Below are 14,685 nucleotides of genomic sequence, written 5' to 3' on the forward strand. Positions count from 1 at the left end.
GAAGGAGTAGTTAATTGAAAATAGGAGATAAAAAAACAATTAATATAATTCCAATGTTCTTATTATGAGAGCCCTAGTAAGGTGTTGTGAGTTGTAACATACACGATTATGTACATTTAAGAAGCAGCAGCCAATGCTAAATCAATGTCAAACAGTATTGTTACAATGCCTGAGGGTCTCCTGCAATTTCTTTTTCTGGACTCAAAAATCTGTGCAATCCTTTGACACCTTTATTGACTGTTATAGCTCAAAGAATATTGAGGCCTCACTATTACTGTTGCAGAACCAGATAGTTTTACCTTATCTCTCACTTCTTAAGCTCCAAATAAAATTGTTCACTGGAGGAACTGTCGATAGAATGTTCAAGAAAGCAATGCTTCAAACTTTATTCACCTTCCAACATGTTCAGTGATCCATTTCTCTTTTAACTTACTTAGGAGCTCCTGTTAACTTACCTCAACTTTTGCATTTTTTATCTAACTTAAAAAAATGAAACAGCTAGACTGAGTCAGAATAGGCCTAAACCAACACTCAAACAATTTTCAGAAAAAAAAAATTCCCTATCACAAATTTTGTATATGTCAGAAAAGAATCTGCAATTGACATACTTTCCAGACAAAATGGATAGTATTTTTGATGGTGGTGAACATCATTATCTTAGAAAAAATTATTCGATTTTCCCCCTATTTATTAAGTATTACTTAATCAGGTGATTGATACAAAGTCCAGATAAATTTCTTATTCTAAAACTCCAAGTTTCTTGCTTATATTAATTGGCATAGTTGCTTCTTCCAAAGGTTTGATTTCCCCTGAGATATTTATCACTTGAAATGCTCTGGAACTTCGAGTGGCAGACATCATTCGATCATCCATATACTGCCCACATATTAAACTGAATCAAAAGGGAAGAACGACAGCCCTACCCTATTCTGTTTGGATGAACAACCCATTTATATATCATTTACTTCAAATTAGCTTTTTTCTTTCCTTCATTAGTTCCACTATAGCAGATGGTATCATGTAAGTGTTACTATTTGCTGTTGGCACATTACATTCCCTTCTGATGACCAGATGTGTCTTTTGGGCTTCAGTTCTCACAGGTCTGCATGTTATTATTCCTTTTTCCCAGTATACTAACTGGGTTAGTAGGTCAAAATCACAGAATTAGCAAGAGAATTGTCCTGGACTATTATGCTAGAAAAAAGAGAGAGAGAGAGATCTTTTATTTTTCACGTGAATTAAAAAAGTCACCGTGTAGAGTAAACATCCAGATGAATTGAATTGAGACTTTTTTAATCTGTTGATAAATGCTTAGAAAAGTTTTCAAGATTTTATTATCATTCTCTCTTATCTTATGGAAGTTGTCCACCAACTTATTTAAAAAAAAAAAAAAAAGATCTATTTGGCTAGGGAAAGATACAAAATGTGAGAATAAAAGAGTTAAGACTCACAATTTCCAAAATAAGTCTAAAATTTCAAGTAGAATTTATTTGCTACAGACAAAATAATGAAAAAGACTTGCTTTTAGATGTCAGATGTCACTTAGTTGCATGTTCATATCTTTCCATAAATAAATTTTAAAAAGGTAAAATATGTATATTTTGCAGAAAAATGAGCCTTTTTTTTTTTCAATAGTCACATTTTTAAAAACTGGTGTGAATTATGGTAATTAAAAGGGATTTGGGGCAGCCCCTGTGGCTCAGCGGTTTAGCGCTGCCTTCAGTCCAGGGCGTGTCCTGGAGACCCGGGATGGAGTCCCATGTCGGCTCCCTGCATGGAGCTTGCTCCTCCCTCTGCCTGTGTCTCTGCCTCTCTCTCTCTCTCTCTCTCTCTCTCTCATAAATAAATAAAAAAAATCTTTAAAACAGAAAAAGGGATTTGTTCAGACATAAAAAAGTGGGGCAATAGATGGCCCTGGATTGGAAACTGCCTTATACAAATCAAAGTTTTGTTTTGTTTTGATTTGATTTGTTGTTTGCTTGTGTTCTATAAACAGGAACTAATAAAATAAAAAGTACTGCTAATTGTAGAAAAATCTGAGGCCAAAGTAAGCTATTTGTGAAACAAGATAAATAACAAATAGTTCATATGCTCATGGCAATAATCCAATGGATAGGAAGTAGGTGATTAGAATGAGAGTAGGGAATATTGCTGAAAAGATACTCTTGAAAAAGCAAGAGAGATATGGTGCATATATAAAAAGCTTAGTCTTTGGGCAAAAGAGAGATCACCTATTCTATAGGAACAGCAGGGAAGATGAAGGTATGACCTCTTCTAAGGAAAGAGATTGGTACACATGGTAGTGAAGACACAAGGGATTTCTCTTGTTTCATGTTTCTAGTGAAAGATAAAGTACAGTCATCAATTGGGAGCATGGATGGGAAGGAAGTATTGGATGTTGGGGGAGAGAGAGATGCAGTTACTTGGGAGAATGGCAGAGTGAACATACCAAGCAATGGTATAGGATACATGCACAGCATGAAGGACAGACTTGAGGTTAATGAGCCTAAATTTTGAATGATTCTTTTCAGTCTGGCTGGATGGTTTTGAAAAACCACATTCAAAAAATATGTGATGGATTACAGTTTAGGTAAGAAATAATGCGAACTTAAATAGGCAGATCCATGCTCAAAAAGAGTCTTTGCCTTACCTTAAAGTAGTGGTGAGCAATGCCATGGCTATGTTTTAATTAACATTTAAATATAGATGCATTATTTCCAAAATTTCTTGTTTTAACTAACAATTGATGATTATATGCCATTGAGAAATACCTTGAATAAAAAGCTTTAGGAAAATTCAAGGTATATAAGTTTAAGTTGTAGGAAATAATGAGCTGCCTGACACAAAGCATCTTATACTGACAATAGACCAAAACAAGCCATATTTTAAAATATTATCTAACTTAGTAATATAAAGAATATCAGATTAAACTTAAGAAGAGACATACTGGAGAGGTTACTTAAAAAATTTGGTAGTAAAACTAAAGTTGAATTTAATGCCAAGTGGGGCATGTGGGTGGCTGAGCGGCTGAACATCTGCCTTTGTGTTTTCTTTTCTTTGTATATTTTTTTTATTGGAGTTCAATATGCCAACATATAGCATATCACCCAGTGCTCATCCCGTCAAGTGCCCCCCTCAGTGTCTGTCACCCAGTCACCCCAACCCCCCACTCACCTCCCCTTCCACTCCCCTTGTTCGTTTCCCAGAGTTAGGAGTCTCTCATGTGCTGTCACCCTCTCTGATATGTCCCACTCATTTTCTCTTTCCCCTTTAATCCTTCACTATTTTTTCCATTCCCCAAATTAATGAGACCATATAATGTTTGTCCCTCTCCGATTGACTTACTTCACTCAGCATAATGCCCTCCAGTTCCATCCATGCTGAAGCAAATGATGGGTATTTGTCATTTCTAATGGCTGAGTAATATCCCACTGTATACATAGACCACAGCTTCTTTATCCATTCATCTTTCGATGGACACCGAGGCTCCTTCCACAGTTTGGCTACTGTGGACCTTGCTGCTATAAATATTGGGGTGCAGGTGTCACTGCATCTGTATCTTTGGGGTAAATCCTCAGCAGTGCAATTGCTGGGTCGTAGGGCAGGTCTATTTTTAACTCTTTGAGGAACCTCCACACAGTTTTCCAGAGTGGCTGCACCAGTTCACATTCCCACCATCAGTGCAAGAGGGTTCCCCTTTCTCCACATCCTCTCCAACATTTGTTATTTCCTGACTTGTTAACTTTCACCATTCTCACTGGTGTGAGGTGGTATCTCATTGTGGTTTTGATTTGTATTTCCCTGATGGCAAGTGATGCAGAGCATTTTCTCATGTGCATGTTGGCCATGTCTATGTCTTCCTCTGTGAGATTTCTCTTCATGTCTTTTGCCCATTTCATGATTGGATTGTTTGTTTCTTTGCTGTTGAGTTTAATAAGTTCTTTATAGATCTTGGGTACCAGCCCTTTATCTGCTATGTCATTTGCAAATAGCTTCTCCCATTCTGTAGGTTGTCTTTTAGTTTTGCTGACAGTTTCTTTTGCTGTACAGAAGCTTTTTATCTTGATTAAGTCCCAATAGTCCATTTTTGCTTTTGTTTCCCTTCCCTTCATAGATGTATCTTCCAAGAAGTTGCTGTGGCCAAGTTCAAAAAGGGTGTTACGTGTGTTCTCCTCTAGGATTTTAATGGATTCTTGTCTCACATTTAGATCTTTCTAAAGATAGAAAGCTCTTTCTAAATTCTAAGATAAGCTCACATTTTGAGCTTATCTTCATGTCTGGTGTAAGAGAATGGTTTAGTTTCATTCTTCTGCACATGGCTGTCCAACATTCCCAGCACCATTTATTGAAGAGACTGACCTTTTTCCAGTGGATAGTCTTTCCTGCTTTGTCGAATATTAGTTGACCATGGTTGAGGGCCCATTTCTGAGTTTTATATTCTGTTCCATTGATCTGTGTGTCTGTTTTTTTGCTAGTACCACACTGTCTTGATGATCACAACTTTGTAGTACAACTTGAAATCCAGCATTGTGATGCCCCCGGCTCTGGTTTTCTTTTTCAATATCCTCCTGGCTATTCAGGGTCTTTTCTGACTCCACACAAATCTTAAGATTATTTGTTCCAACTCTCTGAAGAAAGTCCATGGTATTTTGATAGGGATTGCTTTGAATGTGTAAATTGCCCTGGGTAGCATTGACATTTTCACAATATTAATTCTTCCAATCCATGAGCATGGAATATTTTTCCATCTCTTTGTGTCTTCCTCGATTTCTTTCAGAGGTGTTCTGTAGTTTTTAAGGTATAGATCCTTTACCTCTTTGGTTAGGTTTATTCCTAGGTATCTTATGCTTTTGGGTGCAATTGTAAATGGGATTGACTCCTTAATTTCTCTTTCTTCAATCTCATTGTTAGTGTATAGAAATGCCACTGATTTCTGGGCATTGATTTTGTATCCTGCCACACTGCCAAATTGCTGTATGAGTTCTAGCAATCTTGGGGTGGAGTCTTTTGGGTTTTCTGTGTACAGTTATCATGTCGTCTACCAATAGGGAGAGTTTGACTTCTTTGCCAATTTGAATGCCTTTTATTTCTTTTTGTTGCCTGATTGCTGAGGCTAGGAATTCTAGTACTATATTGAATAGCAGTGGTGAGAGTCGACATCCTTATCATGTTCCTGATCTTAGGGGAAAGGCTCCTAGTGTTTCCCCATTGAAAATGATATTTGCTGTGGGCTTTTTGTAGATGCCTTTTAAGATGCTGAGGAATGTTCCCTCTATCCCTACACACTGAAGAGTTGGTCAGGAATGAATGTTGTATTTTGTCAAATGCTTTCTCTGCATCTGTTGTGAGGATCATATGCTTCTTGTTTTTTCTCTTGTTGATATGATCTATCACACTGATTGTTTTACCAGTGTTGAACCAGTGTTGCATCCTGGGGATAAATCCCACTTGGTCATGGTAAATAATCTTCTTAATGTACTATTGGATCTTATTGGCTAGTATTTTGTTGAGAATTTTTGCAACTGTTTTCATCAGGGATATTGGTCTATAGTTCTCCTTTTTGGTGGGGTCTTTGTCTGGTTTTGGAATTAAGGTGATGCTGGCCTCATAAAATGAGTTTGGAAGTATTCTGTCCCTTTCTATCTTTCAGAGCAGCTTTAGTAGAATAGGTATTTTTTTCTTCTTTAAACGTTTGATAGAATTCCCCTGTGAAGCCATCTGGCCTTGGACTTTTGTGTCTTGGGAGGTTTTTGATGACTGCTTCAATTTCCTCCCTGGTTATTGGCCTGTTCAGGTTTTCTATTTCTTCCTGTTCCAGTTTTGGTAATTTGTGATTCTCCAGAAATGCATCCATTTCTTCTAGAACCATTTACCAAATGGTCCTTAAAAGAAAGCTGGAGTAGCAATCCTCATATCAGATAAATTAAAGTTTATCCCAAAGACTGTAGTAAGAGATGAAGAGGGACACTATATCATACTTAAAGGATCTATCCAACAAGAAGACCTAACAGTCATGAATATTTATGCCCCTAATGTGGGAGCTGCCAAGTATATCAATCAATTAATAACTGAAGTAAAGACATACTTAGATAATAATACACTAATAGTAGGAGACTTCAACACAGCACTTTCTGCAAATGAAAGATATTCTAAGCACATCACCAAAGAAGCAAGAGATTTAAATGATAGACTGGACCAGATGGATTTCACAGATATATACAGAACTTTTCATCTGAACGCAACTGAATACATATTCTTTTCAAGTACACATGGAACTTTCTCCAGAATAGACTGCATACTGGGTCACAAATTGGGTTTCAACTGATACCCAAAGATTGAGATTGTCCCCTGCATATTTTCAGACCACAATGCTTTGAAACCAGAACTCAGTCACAAGAAGAAATTTGGAAGAAACTCGAACACATGGAAGTTAAAGAGCATTCTGCTACAAGATGAATGGGTCAACCAGGAAATTAGAAGAGAATTAAAAAGATTCAGGGAAACTAATGAAAATGAAGATACAACCATTCAAAATCTTTGGGATATGGCAAAAGCACTCCTAAGAGTGAAATACATCGCAATACAAGCAACCCTCAAATAATTGGAAAAAAAACTCAAAATACACAAGCTAACCTTGCACCTAAAGGAACTGGAGAAAGAACAGCAAATAAAACCTATACCAAGCAGAAGAAGAGAGTTAATAAAGATTTGAGCAGAACTCAACGAAATAGAGACCAGAAGAACTGTAAAACAGATCAACAAAACCAGGAGTTGGCTCTTTGAAAGAATTAATTAGATAGATAAACCATTAGCCAGCCTTATTAAAAAGAAAAAAGACCCAAATTAATAAAATCATGAATGAAAAAGGAGAGAACACAACCAATACCAAGGAAATACAAACAATTTTAAAAATGAATTATGAGCAGCTATATGCCAATGAATTAGACAATCTAGAAGAAATGAACATCTGCCTTTGATTCAAGACATGATCCTAAGGTCAGGGATGAGGCCCACATCAGGGTCCCTGTGGGGAGCCTGCCTCTCCCTCTCTGCCTCTCTCTCTGTGTCTCTCATAAATAATAAAATCTTTTTATTTTATTTAACATAAGTAAAAAAAAAAAAAAAAGATTTTAATGACAAGTGACGTAAAAGTTTCCATAGTGTGGAAACTAAATTTTTCAAAATTTCAACTTTTTCTTAAATTAATCATTTTTATGAAATTCTATTGACATTTTCTACTGTGTCTTATGTTAGTTTTTTTCTATTGTTATGGTAAAATATAAATAACAAAAAATACTACTTTAACCATTTTTAATTTTAAATTTCTGTGGTATTAAGTCCATTCACATTGTTGTATGACTATCACCACCATTCGTCTCCAGAACCTGTATAACTTGTTCATTTGAAACTCTCATTGAAAAGTAACCACGGGGCAGCCCCGGTGGTGCAGTGGCTTAGCGCTGCCTGCAGCCCAGGGCATGATCCTAGAGACCCTGGATCGAGTCCCACGTCAGGCTCTCTGCATGGAGCCTGCTTCTCCTTCTGCTGTCTCTGCCTCACTCTCTGTGTGTCTCTATGAATAAATAAATAAAATGTTTAAAAAAACAAATAATAAATAAATAGATAAATAGATAAAGAGATAAATAAATAAATAAATAAATAAATAAATAAATAAATAGTAACTGCAGGTTCTCCCTCTGAGTCCCTAGAAACCACCATTCTACTTTCTGTCTCTGATGTTGACTACTCTGAGTAATTCATATAAGTTGATCATTCAACATTTGTCCTTTTGTAGTTGACTTATTCTACTTACCATAATGCTTTCAAGGTCCAACCATGTTGTAGCATGTGTCAGAATTTCCTTCCTTTTTATAGCTGAAGAGTATTCCATTGTATGTATGTATGTATCCCATTTTCTTTATATATTCATCTATTGATGGACACCTGGGGTGCTTCTATCTAATGGCTATAGTAAATAATGATGCTATAAACATGAATGTACAAATATCTATTTGAGTTTTTGCTTTCATTTCTTTTGGAAAAGTACTCAGAAGCAGAACTGGCAATTGTGTTTTTAAATCATAAGTATTTTTATTCTTAATCTGGAATAATTAAGAAATAAGAATGTAAATGCATAGTTTTGCAAAATAAAGGTTATACTGAAACTGGAAATAATGTTAAAACATATTATAGAACAATAATTTAAAGTATGTATCAGGTGCAAGGATAGACACTTAAATGTAGCAGAATATGTTCTAGAAACAGAACATGAGCTTTAAAAATAACTTTATTAGTCATCAAGAAAATGCAAATCAAAACCAAACCACTTCATAACCACTAGGATGATGATGATGATGATGATGATGATGATAATAATAATAATACAGCTATTAACAGGTATTGGCAAGAATGTAGACAAATTGGAAACTTTGTACGCTGTGGAAATGTAAAATGGTGCAACCACTCTGAAAAACTATCTAATATCTCTTTAAAGTGTTAAAAATAGAGTTACTATATGACCCTGCATTTCTACTATTCAGTATATCTCAAGCAAAATAAAAACGTATTTCCTCACCAAAAGTTGTATAGGAATGTCCATAGTAGCATTATATCGGGAGCCAAAATTAGAAAAAAAGCTCATTAATTGATTAATAGATAAATAAACGTGGTATATTCATACAATGAAATGTTATATGATAATAAAAAGTAATAAAGTACTAATGTATGCTACAGCATGGATGACCCTTCAAAACATTCTGCTAAGATAAAGAAGCCAATCACAAAGACAACATTGTGCATAATTCCATTTATATGAAATATACAGAATAGGTCAATTCTTAGAGACAGAAATAGATTCGTGTTTACTGAGGGCTAGTTGAGCTTTGGGGGAAATAAAAAGTGACTGTTGAACAGTGTAAGTTTATTATTAAGGTAGTGAAAATGTTTTACTGATTGTGGTGTTGATTGTACAACACTGTAAATATACTCAAAATCATTGAATTGTGCATGCTAAATATGTGAATTCTATGGTACGTAGGTTGTCTTACAATAAAGCTGCTATAAAAATAACTTTAATATTTGAAAAATGAAATGCTTACTCAAAAAGAAAAGGTTAGCTTATATAAATATCCCCTGAGTAATTAATTTTTTTTACTGAAATAAACATTATTTTGAATTGCTTCTATTCACAAACACAAATAGATGCCATGAAATATTAGACCACATATGTGGTGAAGGAAAATCTATGTAATCAGGAAATATTCTGTAAATTAATGTTTAGGGAAAATCACAAAGAAAACTTCCAATAATTTGACTATATGAATTTTATAAAAGACTTCTTAGAAGCATTATATCAAGAACCTCATAATCATTTATATCATATTGCCCAATAATTCTAATTCCTTTCTTTTTCTCTTTTTCTCTTTCCTTTTCTTTCTTTCTCTTTTCCTTTCTTTCTTTCTTTCTTTCTTTCTTTCTTTCTTTCTTTCTTTTTCTTTCTTTCTTTTTTTCTTCTTTCTTTCTTTCTTTCTTTCTTTCTTTCTTTCTTTCTTTCTCTTTCTTTTTCTTCTTCTCTCCTTTTTTCTGACTACTGTAGCAGGGACTTCTAGTACTATGTTGAATAAAAGTGGTGGGAATGGGCATCCTTATCTTTTCTTGGAAAAGCTCTCTGTTTTTTTATCATAGAATTCAAAGTTAACTGAGGATTTTCCATGTATGGCCTTTATTATGTTGAACTATATTCCTTCTAAACCCACTTTATTGAAAGTTTTTATCATGGATGGATTTTATACTTTGTCAAATGCTTTTTCTGCATCTACCTGAGATGATCTTGTGGTTATTATCCTTTCTTTTGTTGATGAGACATATCACACTGACTAATTTGCAAATTCTGAACCACTCTTGCATCCTTGGAATAAATCTTACTTGGTAGTGGTAAATAATTTATTTTAATGTATTGTTGAATTCAGTTTGCTATTATTTTGTTGAGGATTTTTGTGTCTGTTTATCTGAGATACTCGTGGTTAGTTCTCTTTGTTAGTGGAGTCTTTATTTGGTTTTGGTACGAGGGTAATGCTGGCCTCATAGAATGAATTTGGATATTTTCCTTCCTTTTCTATTTTTTGGAATAGTTTGAGAATAATAGGTATCAACTTTAAATGTTCGATAAGATTTGCCTGTGAAGTCATTTGGTCCTGGCTTTTGTTTGCTGGGAGTTTTTGATTACTGATTCAATTCCATTTCTGGTAACTGGTCTGTTCAAATTTTCTTTCTTCCTGACTTAGTTTTGGTAGGTTATATGTTTCTAGGAATCTATCCATTTTTTTTCTAGGTTGTCCAATTTGTTGGCATATAATTTTTCATAATATTCTTCTTTGTATTTCTGTCATGTTGGGTGCTATTTTTCCTCCTCCCTTCTGATTTTATTTGAATCCTCTCTCTTATTTTCTTGATGTTTCTAGCTAAAGTTTATCAATTGTGTTTATCTTAAAAAAAACAGCTTCTGTTCCCCAAATGGATTCATTAATATTTTTATATATTTTTTTCTCTTTTTAGTCTATCAGTTATTTCTGCTCTAATCTTTATTATTTCCCTTCTTCTACTAATTTTGGGCTTTGCTTGATCCTCTTTTTCTAGCTCCTTTGCGTGTAAGTTCAGACTGTTTACTACAGATTTTTTTATTTCTTGGTGTAGGCCTATATTGCTATAAACTCCCTTCTTACAACTGCTTTTGTAGCATCTCTATGATTTTAGACTACTGTATTTTCATTTTCATTTGTCATAATGTATTTTTTTCATTTCCTCTTCAATTTCTCTATCTATTCTTTCTTCTATTTCTCTATATTTTTTTGTGTTCTTTCTAGATTTTTTCCTTATAATTGACTTCCAGTTTCATACCACTGTGGGCAGAGAAGATTCCTATAATCATCACTTTAATTGATTGGGTGCATTATATTCTCTAGTTTTATATTTCCTTGAGAGATTCTCCCAAGACTCCTTGGAACAATGTAATAAACAACAGATGTTTTCTTTCAGTCTTGATTTTAGAAAGCATAGTTTACCAGTCCTTAAATTAAATGGCTAGTCATATGGGCAAAGAGTGAACAACTGGACACTCTAGATGGCTGCATTTTTATGCATTTTAAACCCTACTATTAATGTGTATATAGATGGAGTTTGAATCTGCACAATGATTATGTTTTTAATATACTTCAAAGCATGAGTGCCAGAACAAGAAGATAGTTTAACAACTTGCCAATCTATGTCAAATAACTATGAAGAATACTATCATTTTGAGTAATAAAACACCTCAGGAAAAAAGGCAGAATAAGAGGGGGTATGATCCCATTTCTAAAGAGCTCTCAAATATCCAAATACATTATCTACTAAGATGATAAAGACATAAAAGAAAACAAAGTAACAACAAAAAACAATGTCTGGTCTATATAATTTACAATCGAATGTTAACAAATATTCAACAGCCACAGAAATTGTCAAAATAAAATACGAACACAACATAATACCATATGGCAAATGTACTCTACTGCACAGATGGTTCATAGAAACTTACTGAAGATGGTTTAGAGATTTACTAGATTCACATAAGTTAGGGTACATCAATTGTGGCAATACAAAAGAGGAGATTAAACAATAAAATGAACAAAAAAGGTGTAGAAATACATGCCATCATAAAGGAGATGAAAGTAGATGTGAATCAGGAGAATAACAATATGATGATTTGAAAACGTTTTTATTTTAAATTAATGGCAACTCACATGACTTAAAGATGAGAATATTGAAGCCATATTACAGATAATAGCAAATGAAGATTAATGAGCAAGTAATCAGTTTAGATTATTAAATTAATAAATTGCTACAACATGGTATGATGACTAAGAATAGCTTAAGGGTGGTACAGATCTATTTTAATAAAATTGGATATTGCTTCAAGTATGTGAAAGAAGTTTTATTGTCTTAAACATAGTTGTCTTTTTTAAATTAATTCATTGTCTGGAGAAATGAAAAAACACACCCTATTTAAGATGATAGAGCAGTACAAAAAGTCCCTAATGAAGATCACAGATAATATCCTAGTGATTAATGAGGCAGTTAGGCGCACAGGCATCCTATTTAGGATCCTCTGATGAAAAGTAACTATATAGTCTTTTTAAAATCTGATGAAAATGATATGGTGCATTCCATCTGCTTCACCGATTGTGTTGTCGATTTAAAATCATATTCATTATGTATTCAAGCATTCCTCTTTAACAGTTGTCTGGCTAGCAAATGTCTCTAAAATGTAATGTTGTTTTTGTACAAAGAAAAATTGAAATCAACTCATTTTGTAGATAATGCACATAGAACCAGATATTTAAGGACCCTAACTTTGCAGAAAGGGTTGTTACACAATTGTAATACTTCGTTGGTTTAAAATAGATAACTTATTTAATGGAAACATATGCTCATAAGAAATAAAATAGTACAGAAGTGTATTAAAGGAAAAGTAATCATTTTCTAGACTCACCTTACTCACACTCACTTCAACATTTCTACTTCTCATAGATAATAACCACTAACCATTCCTTACGTATAGTCTGAGAAGTTTTTTATTCACAAGAAAATTCAGTGTGGGGGTGTGTACATTTGGGTGTATACCTATACATACACACTTGCTTTGAAAGAACATACTCCTATTTACATATACATATAAATGCATAAACATATAAAAGAACATAAGAGTCATGTATGTATAATTATTTTCAATTTCTAAATTGTTGTTCCCTATAGTTATATCATTATTGGTTTTACCATTTCAATAGACAGGAACTTAGACTCAGTTCTGCAGTATTATAAATAATGCTGCAATGAACATCTTGGCATAAATATCTGTGGTAATTGTGTTACTCCATCTGTAAAGTGGTTAAAATGGAATCTATTTATCAGACGTTATACACTTAAATACACTGCCAAGCTGTCTTCCAAAATGACTGACCCAATTTATATTCTTATCATTTTTCAACACTTTTACAGTTTTCTCCGCTTTCATTCTCCAATTTTCCATATGACACAGTGATCACATTAAATTCAAATCTGTCACTTCTCTGCTTATAATTTTCCAAACCCCTTCTACTGTATTTGCTGTGGCTGCCCACAGAATACCACAGACTGTGTGGCTTAAAAAATAGTCATTTATTTTCTCAAAGTTCTGGAGCTTGGAAGTCTAAGACCAAGGTTCTGGCAGTGTTGGTTTGTCCTGAAACCTTTCTTCCTGGTTTGCTGAAGGCCACCTTTCCATGTGTTCTAATAAACTTTCCTCAGTGGATGCAAGAGAGATTTTTGGTGTCCTTTCCTCTTCTTAAAAGAAGACTAATCTTATTAGATTAAATGAGTCCATCAGTATGATTTCATTAAAACTTAATGATCTCCTTAAATCCCAGTTATAAAATAAATGAGTCATGGGGGTTTGATATACAGCATAGTGGCTATAATTAAAAATACTCTATTGTATATTTGAAAGTTGCTAAAAGAGTAGATATTAAAAGTTCTCATTAAAAGAAAACATTTTAACTATGTGTGGTGATGGATGTTAACTAAGCCTATGGTAGCAATCATTTCACAACATATACATATAGCAAATCATTTTATTGTACAACTAAAACTAATACAATACTTTGTCTATTATATCTCAATAGAAAAAATTAAGTAAAAATAATTAAAATTGAACTATCCCCAGGCAGCCGTACTGTGAAGCTAAAGCCACAGGAAAGGACACATGCATGGATACAACTAGAGGGTATGATGCTAAGTGAAATAAGTCAGTCAGAGAAAGACAAATGCCATATGATTTCACTCACATGTGGAATTTAAGAAACAAATTAGAAGAATAAAGGGGAAGGCAAGGAAAAATACAGTAAGATGAAAATTGAGAGGGAGGCAAACCATAAGAGATGCTGAACAAACAGGGTTGCTGGAGGGGCAGTGGGTAGAAAAGGGATAATTGGGTGATGGGCATTAAGAAGGGTACCTGCTGTAATGAACACTGGATGTTATATGCAAGTGATGAATTTCTAAATTCTACCTCTGAAATAAGAAGACTAAGAAGGAGGAGGAGGCGGAGGAGGGAGAAAGAGAGAGACAGGGAGAGGAGGGGGAGGAGGAGATAGGATCACATGTATTCATTCTAGTTAATGGTTCCAGCTAAGTCTAGCCTTCACGTATCCCCAGCCCAGGCATCAGACATGTGAGTGAAGAAACCTACAGATGATTCCAGACCACAGCCATTAAAGTTTCTCTTGCCATCTTAGACTTCTAGCTGAGATAACAGACATTAGAATCAGAGATAAGCCATCTCTCCCATATATTGTCCAAATTCCTGACCTAGAGAATTTATAATGATAAAAACAGTTATCATTTTATGTCACAAGATTTTGGGATGGTTTGTTACACACCAATAGATAGTTAGAATGCTTCGAATATAGCTACATTTTTTTTTGACATAGAGTATTTTAGATCACTGAAGAGGATTATTAAACTAGTGATAGAGAAAATATAAAAGTAGAAGGAAGAATAAAAAAGTTTAAGAGGAAAAAATAGAAAGAGGGACTTCCAGATATGGGAGCTTGAAAAATCAGCAATCTCTCTAAGTAAACAAGTATGTAGTTCCCATCCTAGGAAAATGGAGTAGAT

This window comes from Canis aureus, chromosome 13 (genome assembly GCF_053574225.1).
Source record: "Canis aureus isolate CA01 chromosome 13, VMU_Caureus_v.1.0, whole genome shotgun sequence".
Lineage (NCBI taxonomy): Eukaryota > Metazoa > Chordata > Mammalia > Carnivora > Canidae > Canis > Canis aureus.